We start from the raw sequence: 22,952 nt of genomic DNA, 5'->3' as shown, positions 1-22,952 counted from the left end.
TGTACATTTACATATACCTATAAGAAATAATACAGAGAGATCCTGTGTACTCTTACTCTTACAATATTGTGATATTGTACTATAGTTTTACAAGATGTAACCATTGGGTAACATTGGGAGATTGATATTGATACAGTCATGATACAGAACGTTTCCATCACCACAAGGGTCCCTCATGTTTCCCTTTTATACCCACACCCAATTTCTTCCTGCTCCCCACCCCTTCCTTAATCCTTAATAACCCTAATATGCTCTCCACTTCTATAATATTATCATTGAAGAATGTTATATAAATGTTATATAAATGGTACATATAGAGTATGTATGAGTTTCTCTGCATCCTCACGAGCATTTGGTTTTGTCACTGTTTTTAATTTTAATCATTCTGATAGGTGTGCAGTTGTATCTCATGGTTTTAATTTGCCATGTCACTAATAACTAGTGATATTGAATATCTTTTTATGTGCTCCTTCGCCATCTGTGTATCCTTTTTGGTGAAATGTTTTTTCATGCCCATTTTGCCCATTTTCTGTTTGTTTTGTTTTGTTTTGTTGAGACAGTCTCACTCTGTCACCCAGGCTGGAGTGCAACCTCTGCCTGTCGGGTTCAAGCAATTCTTTAGCCTCAGCATCCCCAGTAGCTGGGATTACAGCTGCCTGCCATCACACCAAGCTAATTTTTTTTTGTATTTTTAGTGGTGACGGGGTTTCACCATGCTGGCCAGGCTGGTCTCGAACTCCTGACCTAAGTGGTCTGCCCGCCTTGGCCTCCCAAAGTGCTGGGATTACAGGTGTGATGCCTGGCCCTTTTGCCCATTTTCTAATAGATTTTTTTTAAAGTGCTGAGCTTTTAAGAGTTCTTTCTATATTTAATATATCATTTTTTGGATATGTGGTTTGCAAATATTTTCTCACAGTCTATAGTTTGTGTTTTCATCTTGGAAACAGAATCTTTCAAAGAGCAACATTAAAAAAACTCAGAGTACAAGAATGTATTATATAGTGTACGTTAATTCTGGTATGCTTTATAATTACTTATGATATGGTACGTATGTTTCTTTTCCTCCAACTTTTATTTAGTTTTTGGGGTACATGTTCAGGTTTGTTACATGGGTAAATTGTGTGTCTCTTGGGTTTGGTATACAAATTATTTCATCACCCAGGTAGTGAGCATAGTACTTGATACATAGTTGTTTTTTTTTTCCGCATTTTTTCCTTCCATCCTCCACTCTCAAGTAGGCTCCAATGTTTATTGTTCCCTTCTTTGTGTACATGTGCACTCAATGTGTAGCTTCCACTTATAGGTAAGAACATGTGGTATTTGGTTTTTTGTTTCTGCATTAATTTGTTTAGGATAATGGCCCCAAGCAGCATCCATGTTGCTGCAAAAAACATGATTTCATTCTTTTTTTTTATGGTTGTTTAGTGTTCTGTGGTGTATATATGCCATATTTTCTTTATCCAGCCCACCATTGCTGAGCATCTAGGTTGATTCCATGTCTTTGCCATTGTGTGAATAGTGCTGTGATGAACATACAAGTGTATGTGTCTTTATGGTAGAACAACTGATATTTCTTTACTTATATATTGCTCTCCACAGTGACTGAACTAGTTTACATTCTCACCAGCAGCATATAAGCATTCCCTTTTCTCTGCAACCCTGCCAGCATCTGTTGTTTTTTGACATTTTAATAATGACCACTCTGACTAGTGAGAGGTGGTATCTCATTGTGGTTTTGATTTGCATTTCTCTAATGATTAGTGATGTTGAGCATTTTTTCATATGCCTGTTTGCTGTGTGTATGACTTCCTTTGAGAACTTTCAGTTCATGTACTTTGTCCATTTTTTAATGGGGTTGTTTTTTACTTATTAATTTGTTCCGGGTACTTGACATTTGTTGGATGCATAGTTTGCAAAATTTTTCTCCCATTTTGTATGCTGTCAAAGAGAGAAAGTTTTTAATTTGGATGAAGTCCAGTTTGTCATTTTTTTCCTTTTATCAATTATGCTTTTGGTGTCAAATCTTAGAACCTTTTTGCCTAACCCTAGATCCTGATTTTCTCCTATGGTTTTTTTTCTAAAAGTTTTACTATTTTATACTTTATTTTAATGTATATAACTCATTTTGAGTTAATTTTTATATAAAGTGTGAGATTTAGGTTGAAGTTCATTTTATTGCCTATGGGTGTCCAGTTGCTCCAACAGTTTGTTGAAAAGTCTATCTTTCGTCCATGAATTGCTTTTGTACTTTTGTCAAAAATCATTTGGGCATATTTATATGGTTCTGTTTTTGTGTTCTCTGTTCTATTCCATTGATGTGTGTGTCTGTAGACCAATATCACTTAGTCTTGATTACTGTTGCTATATAGATAGTCCTGAAATTAGGTATATTGATTCTTCTTTTAAAAAATTGTTTTAGCTATTCTAGTTCTTTGATTATTCATATAAATAGTAAAATAATCTTGTCTAAATATAAAAACAAACCTACTGAGATTCTGATAAGAATTGCATCAAACCTATGCATCAATTTTGGGAGAATTAACATCTTTAATATATTGAGTATTTCAATTCATGAGCCTGATAGTTTTTATTTTTTTTTATTTTTGGTCCTATCTTTGGTTTTGGCCTAAGTGTAATATTATCTTCATAAAATGTATTGGAAAATGTTTCTTCTCTTTCTATTTTCTACAAAAGATTGTGTAGAATTCATGTTATTATTCTTCAAATATTTAGTGAAATTTTCCAGTGAAACCACCTAGCCTGCAGATTTCTTTTTTTTTTAGTTAAAAATTCAATTATTTTAGTAATGATATGGATTTTCAAATTATGTATTTCATATTGGGTGAGTTATGGTGATTTGGGTTTGTTGGGGAATTGGTTCATTACATCTAAGTTGTCAAATTTATGTTTGTAGAGTTGTTCATAGTATTTCTTTTATTATCCTTTTTGTGGCTGTAGGGTCTTTAGTGAAACCTCCTGTTTTGTTCCTGATATTGGTGATTTGTGTCTTCTCTCTCTCTCTTTCTTTAGAGACAGAGTCTCACTCTGTTACCCAGGCTGGAGTGAGGTGTTGTGATAATAGATCACTGCAGCCTCAAATTGCTCAAGTAATCAAGGGGCTCAAGTGATCCTCCCACCTCAGCCTCCTGAGTAGCTGGGACTATAGGCACATACCACCATGCTGGGCTAAGTTTGTTTTTTATTTTTGGTAATCTAAGATGGGGGTCTTGCTATGTTGCCCAAGCTGGTCTCAAACTCCTTGCCTCAAGCAATCCTCCTGCCTCAACCTCTGGAAAGCACTAGGATTACAAGAATGAACCACTACCCCTAGCCTGTATTTTGTTGTTGTTTTAAAATCCATTCATCCACTGTTTTTTTTAATTAGTGATACAGGATGGGGGCAGGGAAATGCTAGGAGAAGGGTGGGGTCCCTGGCCAGCACTCCACCCCGGGCCTGTGCCCACGGACCTAGGTAAGGACAGGCATTTCTGTTTTCGTGCCCAAATGTTGAATTTTCCAAGACCACCCTGGCCTGCTATGCCCCCATCCTGTTCCTGTAAAAACCCTGAGACCCTAGTGGGCAGAGATGCAAGTGGCTGGACATCGAGAGGATCACACTGGTGGAAGAACACACAAATGGTTGGACGCTGAGAAGATTACACTGGCTGAAGAGCACGCCGACAGGCACCAGCAGATGCTGGCAGGCCATCAACCGGCGCAACAATGCGACCTGCGGGGATTTGGCTGGAGCGGTTGGAGGAGAGTCTGGCCGCTAGGCACACCGACTCCAGGGGAAAACCACCTTACCACTCCATCCCCCTTCTGGCCTCCCCATCCACCTCGCTGAGAGCTACCACCACTCAATAAAAAACCTTGCAGTCCTTCTCCAAGCCCATGTGTGATCCGATTTTTCTGGTACACTAAGGCAAGAACCCGGGATACAGAAATCCCTCTGTCCTTGCGATAAGGCACTTTGCGCTGATTAACACAAGCCGCCTTTGAAAGGCTACACTGAAAGAGCACACTGTAACACATGCCCACTGGGGCCTCAGGAGCTGTAAACATTTACCCCTAGACGCTGCCATAGGGTCAGAGCCCACATTCCCCATGACCTGCCCATCTGCCTGCTCCCCCTAGGGGTTTTGAGCAGCAAGTCATGAGCCACACCCCCATCACATGCCCTGTGTGGGGAACAAGGGAACTTTTCCTATTTCAACAGGACTTAAATTTACCCTGTAGTTTTTGTTTTATGTTTGTTCTCTTAGCTGTTTTCTTCTTCTTGTCTTCTAGTGGGTTGCTTGAACAATTTTTAGAATTCCATTTTGTTTTATTTATAGTGTTTTTGAGTGTATCTCTTTGAATAGTTTTTTAAAAAAAGTTTGCTCTAGGTGTTGCAACATATATAGTTTATCACAATCTACTGGCATCATTATTTTACCAGTTTGCGTAAAGTATATAAATGCTACCTCCATCCCTTTCCTCTCCTTTGTTTATAATTGTCATATTTACTCTACATATACATTTGGAACCACATAATAGAGTCTTATAATTTTTGTTTCAATGGTCTATCATAATTTAGAAAACTCAAGAGGCAAAGGAAAGCCCATTTTATTCACCCATATTTCTGTTGCTACATTCTTTTTTCATTTCTGATGTTCCAAGCTTCCTTCTTTTAACATTTGTGTTTAGAGAGCTTTTTTAAAGCTATTATTTTAGGGTAGGTCTACTTTTGAAAAACTATCATAATTTTCCTTTATCTGAGAATGTACTGCTTTCTCCTTAATTCCTGAAGGATAATTTCACTGGGTGTAAAGTTCTGGGTGGACAATTCTTTTCACTTGAAAGATACTGTGCTACTTCTTTCTGGCCTCCATGGTTTTTCCAGGGAGAAACTCACTGCTATTCAAATTGTTTTCCCCTATATATAAGGTGTCATGGCTGCTTTCAACACTTTGTCTTTAGTTTTCATAATTTTAATTATGGTATGTCTTCCTGTGTATTATTTTATTATCTTGTTTGGGGTTCACTCAACTTCATGAATTTGTAGTTTTATGTTTCTTGCTAAATGCGGGAGGTTTTCAGCCATTAGTTCTTTAAGTACTTTTTCATCCCTGCCCTCATTTTTCTCTTCTTCTAGGACTTCAATGGCACAAATATTACATTTAAAAAATACTTCCAAAGGTTCCTGAAGCATGTTCACTTTTTTCAAGTCTTTTTTTCTCTATGTTGTTCAGATTGAGTAATTTGCATTGTTCGCTCTTTCTGGTCATCATTTCTTTCCTCTATTTCCTCCATTCTGCTGTTGACCTTACTCACTGAGCTTTTTAAAATTTCAGTTACTATTATCTCTCAGTTCTAAATTTCAGTTTGGTTCTTCTTTATAGCTTTCATTTATTTGTTGAGACATTCTTTTTCTTCGCTAAAGCTTTTTATTTATTTTTTTCATTTGTTTCAAGCCTGTTTGTAATTACTCATTGAAATATGTTTATAATGGCTGCTTTAAAATCTTTGTTAGGTAATTCTAGCACCTCTGTCATCTGTTGTTGGCAGCTGTTACTTTTTTTCATTCAGTAGAGACCTTCTGGTTGTTAGTGTGATGTGTAATTTTTGGTTGAAATCTGGACATTTTCATATTATGTTATGAGACTCTAAATCTTATTTAAATCTTCCCTTTTGATTGGACTTCTCTGACACCACTCTAGTAGTGGAAGGAGGGAGGTGCCACCTTGTTAATATCAGGTGGAATGGAAGTCTAGGTTCTCCAATTGGCCTTGTTGATGCTTGAATGGGGGGGACTCCTTATTACTGCCTGGTGAGGGTGGGAATTCTGGCTCCCCACGTGGTCTCCATTGACACTGTGGTGGGGGTGGCCTCATTATTGCTGGGTGATGGTGAAACTCTTGATTCTTTAGTAGGCCTCCTCTAACACTACCTCAGTGGGGTGAGGAGGGTGCCTCATTACAGCTTGATGGGGGTAGAAGTTCTGGCTCCTTGTGTGGTTTTTACTCACACTGCAGGGAGGAGGAGATCATGTTATTGGCCAGTTGTATGAATGTCCTGGCTCCCTACTTGGCTTTCTTTGATACCACTCTGGTGAGGGGGTTGGAGCACCTCATTACTGTCTCATGAGGGTGGAAGTGTAGGCTCCCCACATGGCCTTCATTGGTGTGGATGGGAGTGAAGCAACAGCTTTTTCCGTGGGGTTAGGTTGGAATAGAGCACTTCTTGTCTAAAAATTTTCTGTCTGACTAGGCCACTCTTTTCCTGGCCTTCAGCTAGAGAGAACAAGCTTTTGTTCAGGCTATTTTGCCCATGCATGTTGGTGTTTTCATGTTTCTGGCTTCTTCAGCTGCAGGTCTCAGATATATTAGGCAAAAATGAATTCCAAGGAACACATGACCATGTTGTTCTTTGGATTTTGATGTTCCTAGCAAGCAATCTTCTCTCCACCTTTCAGAGTCTTCCTGTATTTGCCTTACATATTATGTCCAGGGTTTTTAGTTTTACCTAATAGGTGGAATAAGGAAAAGTACATTTATTTCATCTTCCTGGAATAATGTGTCTTACAGAAAAGATCTTTTATTTGCTGCTGAGGTTAGGAGTTTTAGTGGATGAGAATGGGGTAGTTGAGGGGAGGAGGAAGAGAAAGGGGAGGAAAGAAAAACAGGTTCTACCACTCCTAAAAATCTCTATGGGTCCTGATTGAATATTTGTTCATTCATTCATCATTCAGCAAACGTTTATAACTCAACACTGTATGCCTAGGAGTGAAATTGGTTCTAGGAACACAAGGATAAGTAAGATTAATTTTTGCTTATTAGGAGTTTGAAATCTAGTCTTGTAGAGGCTAACACCCAAATAAGCAAATTATTACATGTTGTAGTAAGTGAACTGTGTCCTGAAGTATGAGTAGAAGTTCTCAAGGTTATCTAAAAAAAGATGATTTAGACAAAAGAAATGGCTTGTTTGAAGGCAAGGAAGCATAAAATTTTTATGGATTTAAAGAATGGCATGCATTGATGTGAAAAGAGTAAGGGGTTCTTATGAGTTAATGGTGGGAGATTAGACTGAAAATATTGGTTAGGACTAGATTGTTGAAGGCTTTAATATATTGTCATGCCTAGGGTGTTTTACACTTTTTTTTTTTTTTGACAGGATCTCACTCTGTTGCCCATGCTGGGGTGCAGTGGCATGCTCTAGGCTCACTGCAGCACTGACCTCCCAGGCCCAGGTGATCTCTCCACCTCAGCCTCCCTAGTTGCTGGGAATGCAAGCACACGCCACTATGCCTGACTAATTTTTTGTATTTTTTGTACAGATGGGGTTTTGCCATGTTGCTCAGGCTTGTCTTGAACTCCTAGGCTCAAGCAATCCACCCACCTTGGCCTCCCAAAGGGCTGGGATTACTGGTGTGAGCCACTGTGTCTGGCTGATATTTTACACTTTCTGCAGGCAATGGAGAATAATCTCTAAACTATTTTAGTGGATATTTAAAATAATGACTTTTGGGCACAGCCTGAGACCTGTCCTCTCGCTTTCCTCCTTAGACAGCATGAGCTTCACCATTTGCTTCACCACCTTCTCTACCAACTACCAGTCCCTGGGCTCCATCCAATCACCCAGCCACAGCGTCCAGCCTGCCAGCAGTGTGGTTAGCCTCTATGCAGGTGCCAGGGGCTTGGGCTCCTGGATCTTTGTGTCCCCACCAGCTTCTGGGGCCACTGGGGGTCTGGAGGCCTGGTCATAGGGATGGCCAGGGCTCTGGTGGGAATGCGGAGCATCCAGAACAAGGGGACCATTCAAAGCCTGAACAGCCACCAGGCCTCCTACCTGGACAGAGTGAGGAGCTAGGATATTGAGAATCAGAGGCTGGAGAACAAAATTTGGGAAAACTTGGAGAAGAAGGTAAGAGACTGGGGGCATTACTTCAAGACTATTGAGGACCTGAGGGCTCAGATCTTTGCAAATTCTATGAACAATGGCCACATCATTCTGCAGATTGACAAAGCCCATCTTGCTGCTAATGACTTTAGAGTCAAATATGAGACAGAACTGGCCTTTCACCAGTCTGTGAAGAGCGACATTCATGGGCTCCACAAAGTCGTCAGTGACGCCAATGTCACTCAGCTGCAGCTGGAGGCAGAGATCAAGGCTCTCAAGGAGGAACTGCTCTTCATGAAGAACCATGAAGAGGAAGTAAAAGGCCTACAAGCCCAGATTGCCAGCATTGGGTTGACTGTGAAGGTAGATGCCCCCAAATCTCAGGACCTTAGCAAGATCGTGGCAGACATCTGGGCCTAGTACAACAAGCTGGATCTGAAGAACTGAGAGGAGCTGGACAAGTACTGGTCCCAGGAGATTGAGGAGAGCACCACAGTGGTCACCACGCAGTCCACCAAGATCAGAGCTGCTGAGATGACACTCATGGAGCTAAGATGTACAGTTCAGTCCTTGGAGATTGACCTGTACTTGGCAAGAAATCTGAAGGCTTGCTTGGAGAACAACCTGAGAGAAGTGGAGGCCTGCCACTCCATGCAGATGGAGCAGCTAAACCGGGTCCTGAGGCACTTGGAGTCAGAGCTGGCACAGACCTGGGCAGAGGGGCACACAAGTACAGGCCCACAAGTACAGGCCCTGCTGAATATCAAGGTCAAGCTGGAGGCTGAGCTGCCTGCTGGAATATGGGGAGGACTTCAATCTCAGTGATGCCCTGGACAGGAGCAATTCCATGCAAACCATCCAACAGACCACTGCATGCAGGACAGTGGATGGCAAAGTGGTGTCTGAGACCAACACCACCAAAGTTCTGAGGCATTGAGCCAGCAGAAACAGGGTACCCTTTGGGGAGCAGTAGTCCAATAAAAGGTTTAGAGGTCAAAAAATAAAATTAAATAAAATAATGACTTTTTAATGTTTGTATCTATGTCTATGCATATCTTTTAATATCCTTTTACATGTGTTGGATGTAAGACTTGCCACTCTGCCTTCATCTATCTTTTCCTTTCTACCTATTCCTGTATGACATCTGTGGCTAGAAATAGGGGAGAGAGATGTTTGGCTAAACATCTAGAGTTACTAGATAGAAATGTGTAAATCTACCAGATACACAAGTGGAGCTCAGGATGAAGCTATTGTTTCAAATCTGCTCTCACAGACAGTGCTGTTGTCACTGGTTGTGAGTGTGTGTTTAAATGTAGTAGCATCCAGTTAATCCTAATAGTCACCTCACAGTTCCTTCATCCCCTTACAGTCATTTCAGCCTACTTATCAACAATAGCTTTTCATAGAATCTACTAGAATTATACACTGATGGGACTATCTTAATCTTAGGAAATGAAATACTCATATTTTATCCAGGAAACTGATGTATTAGGCCACTCTTGCATTGCTATAAATAAATACCTGAGATTGGGTAATTTATAAAGAAAAGAGATTTAATTGGCTTCTGGTTCTGCAGGCCATACAAGAATGGCATCCGTATCTGCTTGGCTTCTGGGAGGCCTCAGGGAGCTTTTACTCATGGCAGAAGGTGAAGTGGGAGCAGGCATGTCACATGGCCAGAGCAGGACAAGAGAGAGAAAGAGTGGGAGGTGCCGTACACTTTTCAACAAACAGATCTCATGTGGACTCATTCAGTGCCAAGGCGATGGCACCAAACAATTCATGAGGGATATGCCTCCACGATCCAAACATCTCCCACTGGGCCCCACTCCAACACTGGAGATTACATTTCAACATGAGATCCAAACCATATCAATGGGAATATATGGTTCTGGCTCATGTTAAAATAAATAAAATAATTTTTATCATGCAGAGTGTTATGTTAATTTTCATTGTTTTCTTCTTCTCATTTGCATCTATGGTCATTATCTTTCCTTGCCTTCGATATTAGTATCTGTAAACTCTCTCTTCTGGAATAGCATGTATTCAAACCTTACGATATCCCTAATGTATTGGTGTATTTTTAAAAAGCCCATATACAATAACACTTTATTTTTATGCTGTCTAAATCTTTTATTTAAAGACATCTGGTATGTTTGGCTCAGCGGACAAAATATGACAGTGCTGAAAAGTAGTATTAGCAATTCTTATGACTTTCTACATATTTTAAGATGTTTAAGGCAGAAATTACATACTGTGGTGGATAGAGTAGCAGACTAAGAAAAATTTATCACTGACATGCTATTACTTACTTTTTTGTGACCCTGAGAAAACCAGTAGCCTTTTCTATGATTCTGATTTTTAACCACAATTTTATAGCTATGAAAGAAGAAAACAATTGTTCCAAATATCTGCACAATAGGAATACCGAGATTTCAAGAATAATTCTTTGTGTGATTTTTTAAAATGTAGCATAATCTGTTGCTACCGTTAGTGTTTCCAAAGTGGCAAACTTGAATTCAATTTCTTGTAATAAGTAAAAACATGTCCTTTATATGGCCAGTGGTAACTTTTTGGTTTGAACTGCTATATGAATTAGGAATAAAAATATAATATTGGATTGAACTTCAACTTATCACAAAAATTCTTTAACTATTAAGATATTTTAGATATTAAAATTCAATTAGTATTAATCTAAATTTGAAAAATTATTATAATATTTCAATTATGTTTAGCTGCTTATAGTTTTAATTCAGAGACATTAGTTGATTAAATACTGTCTCTGTAACTAGGCCTTGATAAATAATGATATTGTGTGTGACATGGATAAGACTCAGGTCACAGTTTATTATTTCAGCTTGTGTGCACTGTCCTTTGCTGAAGAGAAAACATCATCTTGGTTCAAATGATCAGTACCTTGCTAATTTATTAGTGATTTATTTTCCTTAAACTTTGAAAGTCTTTTTGTTATATTTGCTGCGGGTAGGGTAAATAAATTTGTACTCACACACCAGATTATCTCAGATGTGACTGATTCTGGCTACTTCTTTGATTTATGGAATGATTAATTTCATTATGAATATTTCACAATCATCTGGGAAATTGGTTAAAAAAAGAGGAACTTAATTTAATTTGCTATGGTATGTCTATATGTATATTTATATCCCTCTTATTTAAGGCAAAGATGAAGATCCAGGCCAACTAGGGAACTCAATAGGCCATGATCATTGGAAGCTGTGGGTATAGTTACTTGACATTGTGATTTCTGTGTATTTCTTTTTCAGACTGACGTTATTTAAAAATGGTGCTTGCTTAGTAGAGGTGCATAGGAAGAGGAATGTTGGATTTTTATCTTATTCACAATACACATGCCAGATATATTTTGCTTTCCTGAAAAAGTTGTACTATCTTTACTCCTTCTCTAAATCTGTTGCCTTTCTAAGCATGATACCAAAGGCAAATATCCTGAAGAAAAGAGTGATAGATTTTACTACAAAAAATTTAAAGCTGTCTGCCAAAATCCACTATAAACAAGATTGAAAGGCAACTGACAACTCGGAACAATGGGAGCAACACATATGGTGAACAAAGGGTGAAAATCCTTATAAAGAGCTCTTAAACTATAAGAGCATATTGCACATACCAGATCATCTTTTCATCTGGAGAGCTAGGTACTGTTATTATCTTTATTTTATAGATAGATAAAGAAGTTAAGGCTTAAAGGGGTCTTACAGTTAGTCACGAGTGAAAGATTCAAACCTGGGTTGTCTGACCCCAGAGTCTCTGTACTCTTAACCACTAAGCTACACTTCCCTCCATTTTTACAGGTTGCCAGAGACATCAACAGGCAATTTGCAAAGACACCCAATGGCTAGTAAAGATATAATATTTATTTTTTCTCTGGAAAACAAATAATGGAAATGAAAATAGAGAACATTTTGTCTATCAAACTGACACAAATTTTAAACAATGGTTATGTTCATTTTTGGCAAGATATGGAAAAAATAGACAATTGGTAAATCCTTTCACTGGGAAAATTACCCACAAAATCCCTTAAAACTCAGTTATAGTTTTTAACATTGTAATTTAATTTTTAGTTATTAATCCTGAGGAAATAATTGTGTATATGTGAGATTTAGTTATGATGATGTTAACTCAATATTTGTTTATAATGCTAGAAACTGTAGACAACCAAAATGTTCAACAATAGAAGACTGATTAATTAGCATACATCTAGAAAATGGAATGCCAGTAGTTGTTTAAAGTGATATTTTAGAGTTGTTTGGGCCAGGTACGGTGGCTCACGCCTGTAATCCCAGCACTTTGGGAGGCCGAGGCAGGTGGATCACCTGCGGTCAGGAGTTCAACACCAGCCTGGCCTGGTGAAACCCCGTCTCTACTAAAAATACAAAAATTAGCCAGGCGTGGTGGTGCGTCCCTGTAGTCCCAGCTACTCAGGAGGCTGAGGTAGGAGAATCACTTGAACCTGGAGGAGGAGGTTGCAGTGAACCGAGATCGTGCCAGTGAGACTCTGTCTCAAAATAAATAAATAAATAAGAATAAAAATAAATAAATAAAGTTTTTGATGGCATTTTATGTGTTAAGGGAATAAATCAGATCATTAACTCATTAAGATTCCATTTAAAAATTGTACGTTATTGTATTGATAAAAGACTGAAAAGGTTTTTGTGAAAATATTAACTGATTTTCTCTAGTTAGTGAGAATATGAGTGGGTCTTATTTTTAATTTTCCAAATTTTCTACAATAAAGACATTTTATTTTTTTGAAAACATAGAAGTTGCCAGCCAGGCATGGTGGCTCATGCCTGTAATCCTAGCACTTTGGGAGGCCGAGGCAGGTGGGTCACTTGAGGTCAGGAGTTCTAGACCAACCTGACCAACATAGTGAAACCCCGTTTGTACTAAAAATACAAAAATTAGCTGGGCGTGGTAGCGAGCACCTGTAATCCCAGCTACTCAGGATGCTGAGGCAGGAGTATCACTTGAACCTGGGAGGCGGAGGCTGCAGTGAGTGGAGGTCGCGCCATTGCACTCCAGACTGGGCAACAGAGAGGGAGACTCCATCTGAAAAAAAAAAAAAAAAAGTTACCAGAAAATTTCTTTAATTTACTTCTTGTTGCATGTAAGATTTTAAAAAAGCGTAATCACAGATTTACAAGAGAAAAATTTTGATCTTTCCATCCTTTTTAAATTTCCAACGAATAGTACATGGTGGATCTTTTTTTTAGTCTTCTAATGGATAGTTGTCATAATGTTATTCCGGGGTAAACTTGAATGATGTTTGATTTATTATTTCCATGTGAATTTTTTTGACTCATTTTTTTGGCCATAGTTTTATCTTTATTTCTTTTCTTTAACTTCTTCCCATTTATATTTGCCGATTTCTATTCTTTCTAATATATTTCTTATATTCTTTTTTTATTAGAAAAACTTCTCCAATTTTTAAAAATTTTTAAACAATGATTTTAACTTTTATTTTAGAGTCAGGGGTTACATGTGCCTGTTTGTTACATAAGTATATTGTATTATGCTAAGGTTGGTGCACAAATCATCTCATCCCTTGGGTAGTGAGCATAGTACCCAGTAGATTTTGGCTGTCCCCCTCCCTCCCTCCCTACTCTAGTAGTCTCCAGTATTTATTGTTGCCCATGAGTATCCAGTGTTTAGCTTTTAAACTCATTGCTTGGTAATAAAATATACCAGTGTTCAAAATTTTCTTCTTTTCTACGGAATAAAAATTTTGCAAAATTGGCATGAAATTTGTTGTGCGAAATGGAAGATGCCAGCTTGCTTATTTTACTTTATATTATTTCACAGAATTAAGATTACATAACCTAGTTCTCAATAACTGGTGGTATTTATTGATAAACTTCTATTGATATGTTAATTTTCTGTTAATGTGGGACTTATTAGTTAGGTCTCATTCCTGAATTTGTGAAACCTCCCCTCCCCCGAACAAATGCTCTCTCTCTCTCTCTCCTCTTCTTTCAGTAAGTCAATTTATATTTGGAGACATGGCACAGTACTAGATGATTCAAGCTGAGAAAGAATGAAAAAAAGATCTCTGGCACTCATTCCTTGCTTTCGCATGAGCTAGCTCCTGACAGGTATCTAGTATATGCTGAGTTTCCTATCTTTCTCATATATATCAGGCAGAGTAAAGCAGGTAGGAATCAGAGGCCTCAAATTAATGTCTGTAAATCCTGAGGAAATATTTTGAGGCTGCAGTAGACTAAACGATGCTGGATTTGGTTTCATTTGCTGTAATTCTATCATTTGAACACTAAGTGGCACTAAAGCCTAGGTCACAGATAACATATTGTCAATTTAAATTCTAAGATTTGGGGTCTATTGGTGGGTAAATGGCTTTGGAAAAGTGAAAAAAGGATTAGTAAGAAAGCATTCTGAGCTTAAAGAAAGACAGAAAAAATAGTTTTACAACCAGTTATTTTTGGGAACTGGAAGTTTAACCAAACTCTCTTGCTTTTATTTGCAAGTTATTTAAAAGCAAGGAGTAAACCGCTCTTAAAATGACCAAAGATGATTAACCTCCCTGGCACCTATCCTTGAATATTTTCCCTTTTTCTTTGAAGAGAAGGAAAATCTATACTTAGAAGAAGATTTTCAGATGGAAAGCACCCATATGCATGTTGAACCTTAAGCTCTTGTGTACCCATAGATGACAATACCCATAATAAACATTTTTTTCAACTCTTTTGAGACTGTTTACTTATACCTATAATGTGTATTTTTACATTTGACCTAATTTGGGAAATGTCAGTATAATTTGAGTTAGAAAAAAAGATCAGAATTTGGTTATTTTGGAGGGGAAAGAAAATCATATGTTTTATTGCTTATCTGAACTTTAAAAAATTAAAATAATCTTTCCCAAGATTTATTGAGATATATAATTGACAAATAAAAATATATATGTTTAAGGTATAAAATGTAATGATTTGATGTACATATACATTGTGAAATGAGTACTACAATCAAGCTAATTAACACATTCATAACCTCACAGTTACCATTATTTATTTCCAGCTTTATTGAGGTACAACTGACAAAAATGTATATACGTATGGTGTATGACGTGATATTTTCATGTATGTATACATTGTGAAATGATGACTACAATGAAGCTTAACATATCCATCACCCCACATAGTTATCTTTTTGTGGGGAGAACATTTAAGATCTCTCATAGCAAATTCCAAGTACGCAATACGTTGTTATGTATACTCACCATGTTGTACATTAGATCTCCAGAACTTGCTCATCCTGCGTAACTGAAACTTTGTGTTGTTTGACCAACATCTCCCCATTTCCCCAGCTTCCTAGCCCTGGGGCAACCACCATTCTACTCTCTGCCTCTATAAATCTGACTCTTTTAGCTACCTCAGATAATTGGAATCATGTAGAATTTAACTTCTGTGACTGGCTTATTTCTTTTAGCATGGTGTCCTCCAGGTTCATCCATGTTGTTGCAAATGACAGAATTTCCTTCTTTTTCTAAGGCTAAATGGTATTCCATAGTACGTGTGATATATGGAAAAAGAAGTATATACATACATACACACATATATACACACAAACCCCATATTTGCTTTATCCATTCATCTGCTGTTGGACCCTTAGATTGATTCCATGTCATGCCTATTGTGAATAATGCTGCAATGAACATTGGAATATAGAAATCTCTTCAAGATACTGATTTTATTATCTTTGACTATATACCTAGAAGTGGGATTGCTGGAACATATTATAGTCCTATCTTTAATTTTTTGAGGAGCTTCAATACTGTTTTTTCAGAATGGCTGTATCATTTTACCGTCCCACCAACAGTGTACAAGGGATCCTTTTCACATTCTGGCCAACATGTTATCTTTTGCCATTTTGATGACAGCCATTCCAACAGAGGGGGCATCCTTATTTTGTTCCTGATCTTAGAGCTTTCAACTTTTCATCATTGAGTATGATGTTAGCTGTGGGACTGTAATATGTAGCTTGTATTATATTGAGGTATATTCCTTCTATACATAATTTGTTGAGAAGTTTTTTATCATAAAGGGTACAGAGATTTGTCAAACGCTTTTTCTGCATCTATTGTGATTACCATGTGATTTTTATACTTTTCTGTTAATGTGGTATATCATATTTATTGATTTGTGTATGTTGAATCATCCTTGCATCCCAGGGATAAATTCTAGTGGTGTATGAGCCTTTTAATATGCTGTTAAGTTCTGTTTGCTAGTAACTTAAGATATTTGCATCTGTGTTCATCAGGGATATTGGTATGTAATTTTCTTTTCTTGTAGTGTCCTTGTCTGGTTTGGTATGAAAGTAATTCTTGCTTTGTAAAATGAGTTTGCTTAAGGAGATTTTGGGCTGAGACGATGGGGTTTTCTAGATATACAATCATGTCATCTGCAAACAGGGACAATTTGACTTCCTCTTTTCGTAATTGAATACCCTTTATTTCCTTCTCCTGCCTGATTGCTCTGGCCTGAACTTCCAGCACTATGTTGAATAGGAGCGGTGAGAGAGGGCATCCCTGTCTTGTGCCAGTTTTCAAAGGGAATGCGTCCAGTTTTTGCCCATTCAGTATGATATTGGCTGTGGGTTTGTCATAGATAGCTCTTATTATTTTGAGATACGTCCCATCAATACCTAATTTATTGAGAGTGTTTAGCATGAAGGGTTGTTGAATTTTGTCAAAGGCCTTTTCTGCATCTATTGAGATAATCATGTGGTTTTTGTCTTTGGTTCTGTTTATATGCTGGATTACATTTATTGATTTGCGTCTGTTGAACCAGCCTTGCATCCCAGGGATGAAGCCCATTTGATCATGGTGTATAAGCTTTTTGATGTGCTACTGGATTCGGTTTGCCAGTATTTTATTGAGGATTTTTGCATCAATGTTCATCAAGGATATTGGTCTGAAATTCTCTTTTTTTGTTGTGTCTCTGCCAGGCTTTGGTATCAGGACGATGCTGGCTTCATAAAATGTGTTAGGGAGGATTCCCTCTTTTTCTATCGATTGGAATAGTTTCAGAAGGAATGGTACCAGTCCCTCCTTGTACCTCTGGTAGAATTCGGCTGTTCCATCAGGTCCTGGACTCTTTTTGGTTGGTAAGCTATTGATTATTGCCACAATTTCAGGGCCTGTTATTTGTCTATTCAGAGATTCAACTTCTTCCTGGTTTAGTCTTGGGAGGGTGTATTTGTCGAGGAATTTATCCATTTCTTCTAGATTTTCTAGTTTATTTGCATAGAGGTGTTTGTAGTATTCTCTGATGGTAGATTGTATTTCTGTGGGATCGGTGGTGATATCCCCTTTTTCATTTTTTATTGCATCTGTTTGATTCTTCTCTCTTTTCTTCTTTATTAGTCTTGCTAGTGGTCTATCAATTTTGTTGATCTTTTCAAAAAACCAGCTCCTGGATTCATTAATTTTTTGAAGGGTTTTTTGTGTCTCTATTTCCTTCAGTTCTGCTCTGATTTTAGTTATTTCTAGCCTTCTGCTAGCTTTTGAATGTGTTTTGGATTTGTTCCCTTCACTTCAGTTTTTTGAAAGAGTTTTAGCCAGGGATTGGCACTAATTCTTTATTAAATGTTTGATAAAATTAACCAGTGAAGCCATCAGGTCCTGAGATTTTCTTTGTTGGGAGATTTTTGTAAAATTACTGACTCAATCTCTGTATCTGTTATTGGTCTGTTCAAATTTTCTGTTTCTACAGGATTCTATCTTGGTAGGTTGTATGTGACTAGGAATCCATCAATTTCTTCTGGATTATCCAAATTGCTGGCATATAATTGTTGAAGTAGTTTCTTATTATTCTTTGTATTTCTGTGGTATCAATTGTAATGTCTCCCTTTCATTTCTGATCTTACCTATTTTTTTGAGTTATCCCTCTTTTTTTCTTAGTCTACCTAAACGTTTGTCACTTTCAGTTATTTTTTCAAAAAACAAATTTTCAGTTTCTTCAGTCTTTTATGTTGTTTCTCTAATCCCTATTTCATTTATTCCTGAAATTTTATTCATTTCCTTCTAACTTTGGATTTAGTTTTTTTTCTAGTTCCTTGAGGCATAACATTAGATTGTTTATTTAAAATTGTTCCTCTTTTTTGATATAGGCGTTTGTTCTTATAAATATCCCTCTTAGGATTGCTTTTTGCTGCATCCCGTAAGTTCTGGTATGCTATGTTTCCATTTTCATTTGTCTCAAGGTAGTTTTTGGTTTCCTTTTTGATTTCTTCTATGGCCCATTGGTTGTTTAGGAACATGTTTAATTTTCACATATTTGTGTAATTCTAACATTTTTTCTATTGTTGATTTCTAGTTTCATGCCATTGTCATCCAGAAAGGTACTTGACATTTCAGTCCTCTTGAATTTGTTAAGATATGTTTTGTGGCTTAACATGTGGATCTGTTTTGGAGAATGTTCTGTGTGTACTTGAGAAGAATATGTATTTAGCTGCTGTTAAATGAAATGTTCCATATATGTCTGTTAGCTTCATTTGGTCTGAAATGTAATTCAAGTCCAATGTTTCCTTATTGACTTTCCATCTAGATGATCTGACCATTGTTGAAAGTCGAGTAGTGAGGTGCTACTATTACAGTTTTGCATCCTATTTCTCCCTTCAGATCACTTAATTGTTGCTTTATGAATTTAGGGACTCTGATGTCAGTTACATATATATTTACAACTTTATTTATTTTTATTTTTTTATTATGCTATATGTTTTAGGGCACATGTGCACAATGTGCAGGTTTGTTACATATGTATACATGTGCCGTGTTGGTGTGCTGCACCCATTAACTCATCATTTAACATTAGGTATATCTCCTAATGCTATCCCTCCCCACTGCTCCCACCCCACAACAGGCCCCAGTGTGTGATGTTCCTTCCTGTGTCCATGTGTTCTCATTGTTCAATTCCCACCTATGAGTGAGAACATGCGGTGTTTGGTTTTTTGTCCTTGCAATAGTTTGCTGAGAATGATGGTTTCCAGCTTCATCCATGTCCCTAAAAAGGATATGAACTCATCCTTTTTATGGCTGCATAGTATTCCATGGTGTATATGTGCCACATTTTCTTAATCCAGTCTATCATTGTTGGACATTTAGGTTGGTTCCAAGTCTTTGCTATTGTGAATAGTGCCGCAATAAACATACGTGTGCATGTGTCTTTACAGCAGCATGTTTTACAATCCTTTGGGTATATACCCAGTAATGGGATTGCTGGGTCAAATGGTATTTCTAGTTTGAGATCCCTGAGGAATCGCCACACTGACTTCCACAATGGTTGAACTAGTTTACAGTCTCACCAACAGTGTAAAAGTGTTCCTATTTCTCCACATCCTCTCTAGCACCTGTTGTTTCCTGACTTTTTAATAATTACCATTCTAACTGGTGTGAGATGGTATCTCATTGTGGTTTTGATTTGCATTTCTCTGATGGCCAGTGATGATGAGTATTTTTTCATGTGTCTTTTGGCTGCATAAATGTCTTCTTTTGAGAAGTGTCTGTTCATATCCTTTGCCCACTTTTTGATGGGTTTGTTTGTTTTTTTCTTGTAAATTTGTTTGAGTTCATTGTACATTCTGGATATTAGCCCTTTGTCAGATGAGTAGGTTGCAAAAATTTTCTCCCATTCTGTAGGTTGCCTGTTCACTCTGATGGTAGTTTCTTTTGCTGTGCAGAAGCTCTTTAGTTTAATTGGATCCCATTTGTCAATTTTGGCTTTTGTTGCCATTACTTTTGGTGTTTTAGACATGAAGTCCTTGCCCATGCCTATGTCCTGAATGGTATTGCCTAGGTTTTCTTCTAAGGTTTTATGGTTTTAGGTCTAACATTTAAGTCTTTAATCCATCTTGAATTAATTTTTGTATAAGGTGTAAGGAAGGGATCCAGTTTCAGCCTTCTACATACGGCTAGCCAGTTTTCCCAACGCCATTTATTAAATAGGGAATCCTTTCCCCATTGCTTGTTTTTGTCAGGTTTGTCAAAGATCAGATGGTTGTAGATATGCGGCATTATTTCTGAGGGCTCTGTTCTGTTCCATTGATCTATATCTCTGTTTTGGTACCAGTACCATGCTGTTTTGGTTACTGTAGACTTGTAGTATAGTTTGAAGTCAGGTAGCGTGATGCCTCCAGGTTTGTTCTTTTGGCTTAGGATTTACTTGGCAGTGCGGCCCTTTTTTGGTTCCATATGAACTTTAAAGTAGTTTTTTCCAATTCTGTGAAGAAAGTGATGGGTAGCTTGATGGGGATGGCATTGAATCTATAAATTACCTTGGGCAGTATGGCCATTTTCATGATATTGATTCTTCCTATCCATGAGCATGGAATGTTCTTCCATTTGTTTGTATCCTCTTCTATTTCATTGAGCAGTGGTTTGTAGTTCTCCTTGAAGAGGTCCTTCACGTCCCTTGTAAATTGGATTCCTAGGTATTTTATTCTCTTTGAAGCAATTGTGAATGGGAGTTCACTCATGATTTGGCTCTCTGTTTGTCTGTTATTGGTGTACAAGAATGCTTGTAATTTTTGCACGTTGATTTTGTATCCTGAGACTTTGCTGAAGTTGCCTATCAGCTTAAGGAGATTTTGGGCTGAGACAATGGGGTTTTCTAGATATACAATCATGTCATCTGCAAACAGGGACAATTTGACTTCCTCTTTTCCTAATTAAATACCCTTTATTTCCTTCTCCTGCCTGATTGCCCTGGCCAGAACTTCCAACACTATGTTGAATAGGAGTGGTGAGAGAGGGCATCCCTGTGTCGTGCCAGTTTTCAAAGGTAATGCTTCCAGTTTTTGCCCATTCGGTATGATATTGGCTGAATATTTACAACTTTTACATCCTCTTGGTGAATTAACCAATTACGTAATGGCTCTCTTTGTCTCTTTTTACAATTTTTACTTACAGTCTATTTTGTCTGATATAAGTTTAGCTATCTCTGATCTTTTTGGGATTCCATTTGCATGGAATATTTTTTCCATCCTTTTACTTACTGTTGTGTCCTTACAAGTAAAGTGAGTCTCTTGTAGGCAGTACATGGTTGGATCATGTGTGTGTTTGTGTGTGTGTGTGTGTGTGTGTGTGTGTGTTTAGAGACAGGGTCTTGCTCCGTTGCCCAGGCTGGAGTGCAGTGGTGTGATCATAGCTCACTGTAACCTCAAACTCCTGGACTCAAGCCATCCTCCTGACTTAGCCTCCCAAGTAGCTAGGAATACAGTAACTATAGCCATGTACCACCATGCCCAGCTTTTTTTTTTTTTTTTTTTAACTTTTTTGTAGAGACAGAATTTCACTATGTTGCCCAGTCTGAGCCTGAACTTCTGACCTTAAGTGATCCTCCCTTGCACTGGGATTATAGGCATGAGCCACCACAGCTGGCCTGGGTCTTGTTTTTTAAAAAATCTATTCCGCCACTATTTTTTTTTAATTAAAGAATTTTATACATTTAAGGTAATTATTGATGGGTAAGGACTTGCTATTGCCATTTTGTAATTTATTTTCTGATTGTTTTGCAGGTTCTTTGTGTCTTTCTTCCTCTCTCACTGTCTTCTTTTGTGGTTTCATGGTTTTCTGTGATGTTTGATGGTTTTCTGTGGTGGCATGCTTTGAATCCTTTCTTTTTATCTTTTGTGCAACTACTATAGATTCTTGCTTTGTGGTAACCACCACAAAGCTTGCATAAAATATTTTATCCTTATAACAGGCTACTTTCAGCTGATAATAACTTGACTTTAATTGCATGCAATAACTCTATGCATTCACTCTCCTCCATGTATTATAATTTTGATGTCAATATTTACATTTTTTTGTAAGTTGTATTCCTTAACCATTTATTACAGCTGCAATTTATTTTTTAAAAGTTTGGCTTTTAACCTTTGTAATGGTGATAAAATTGCTTTACATACTACTCTTACAAAATTAGAGAATTCTGAGTATGGCTATGTATTTCTTATAATTGAGTTTTTACTTTCATCTGTTTTTTTAAAAAACAAATTGCAGCCTTTATCTTTATTTTAGCTTAAATGATACTCTTTAACAATTTCTATGAAGAAAGACTACTGGTGATGTACTCCTTTAGGTTTTGTTTGTCTGAGAAAGTTTTATTTCTCCCTCATTTCTGAGGCACATCTTTGCCAGATAATGTATTCTTGTTTGGCAGTTTTTTTCCTTCAGCACTTTGAATACATCATTTCACTCTCTTTTGGCCTGAGTGAGATACACAGACACACACACTCACACTCACACACACACATATGTACATGTACATCTTGCTTTCAGTATTCTCTTTTTTTGTCTTTGATTTTTAATAACTTGATTATGAGGTATCTTGGTGAATTCCTCTTTGGGTTGAAGTTCACTGGCAATCTCTGAGCTTCCTGTACCTAGATATTGTCATCTTTCCCCAGATTTGACCATTTTTCAGCCATTAATTTCTAAAATATGCTTTCTAGGACTTTTCCCCTCTTCTTGTTCTGTAACTTCTATTATGCAAAAGTTAGTTTGTTTGATGGTGTCCCATAATTCCCATAGGCCTTGTTCATTCTTTTTTTTATTCCTTTCTCTTTTTATTCCTCTGATTGGAGAATTTCAAATGTCCTACATTTGAGCTCACGGATTTTGTCTTCTGCTTGACCAAGTCTGCTGTTGAAGTGTTCTATTGAATTTTTCAGTTATTATATTCTTTCTCTCTAGAATTTCTATTTTGTATTGTTTCTATTTCTTTGCCAAACTTCTCATTTTGTTCATGAATTGTTTCCCAAATTTTAATTTTCTGTCTGTATTTTCTTGGAGTTTTCTGAACTTATTTAAAAGGATTATTCTGAACTTTTTGTGAGTCATTTCATAGATCTCCATTTCTTTTGGCCCAATTATGGAGCTTTATTAGTTTCTTTTGGTGGAGTCATATTTCCCTGATTTTTCATAATTTTTCTAATTCTAATATAATATATATTATATTATATATGTTATAAACAATGTACTATTGTTTATAATCTGCAGTTACAAGACAGGGCTGTGTGTTATG

The 22,952-nt window shown here is 37.3% G+C and overlaps 1 pseudogene; it reads left to right on the top strand.

Moving 5' to 3' along the window:
* The first annotated feature begins 7,552 nt into the window (after window positions 1-7,552).
* LOC116810746 (keratin, type I cytoskeletal 18-like) lies at window positions 7,553-8,818 on the top strand (annotated as a pseudogene).
* Window positions 8,819-22,952: the final 14,134 nt, after the last annotated feature.

This window comes from Hylobates moloch, unplaced genomic scaffold (genome assembly GCF_009828535.3).
Source record: "Hylobates moloch isolate HMO894 unplaced genomic scaffold, HMol_V3 SCAFFOLD_1, whole genome shotgun sequence".
Classification (NCBI taxonomy): domain Eukaryota; kingdom Metazoa; phylum Chordata; class Mammalia; order Primates; family Hylobatidae; genus Hylobates; species Hylobates moloch.
The sequence above is the reverse complement of the archived record's forward strand: the minus strand, read 5'-3'. Positions and strand labels throughout refer to the sequence as shown.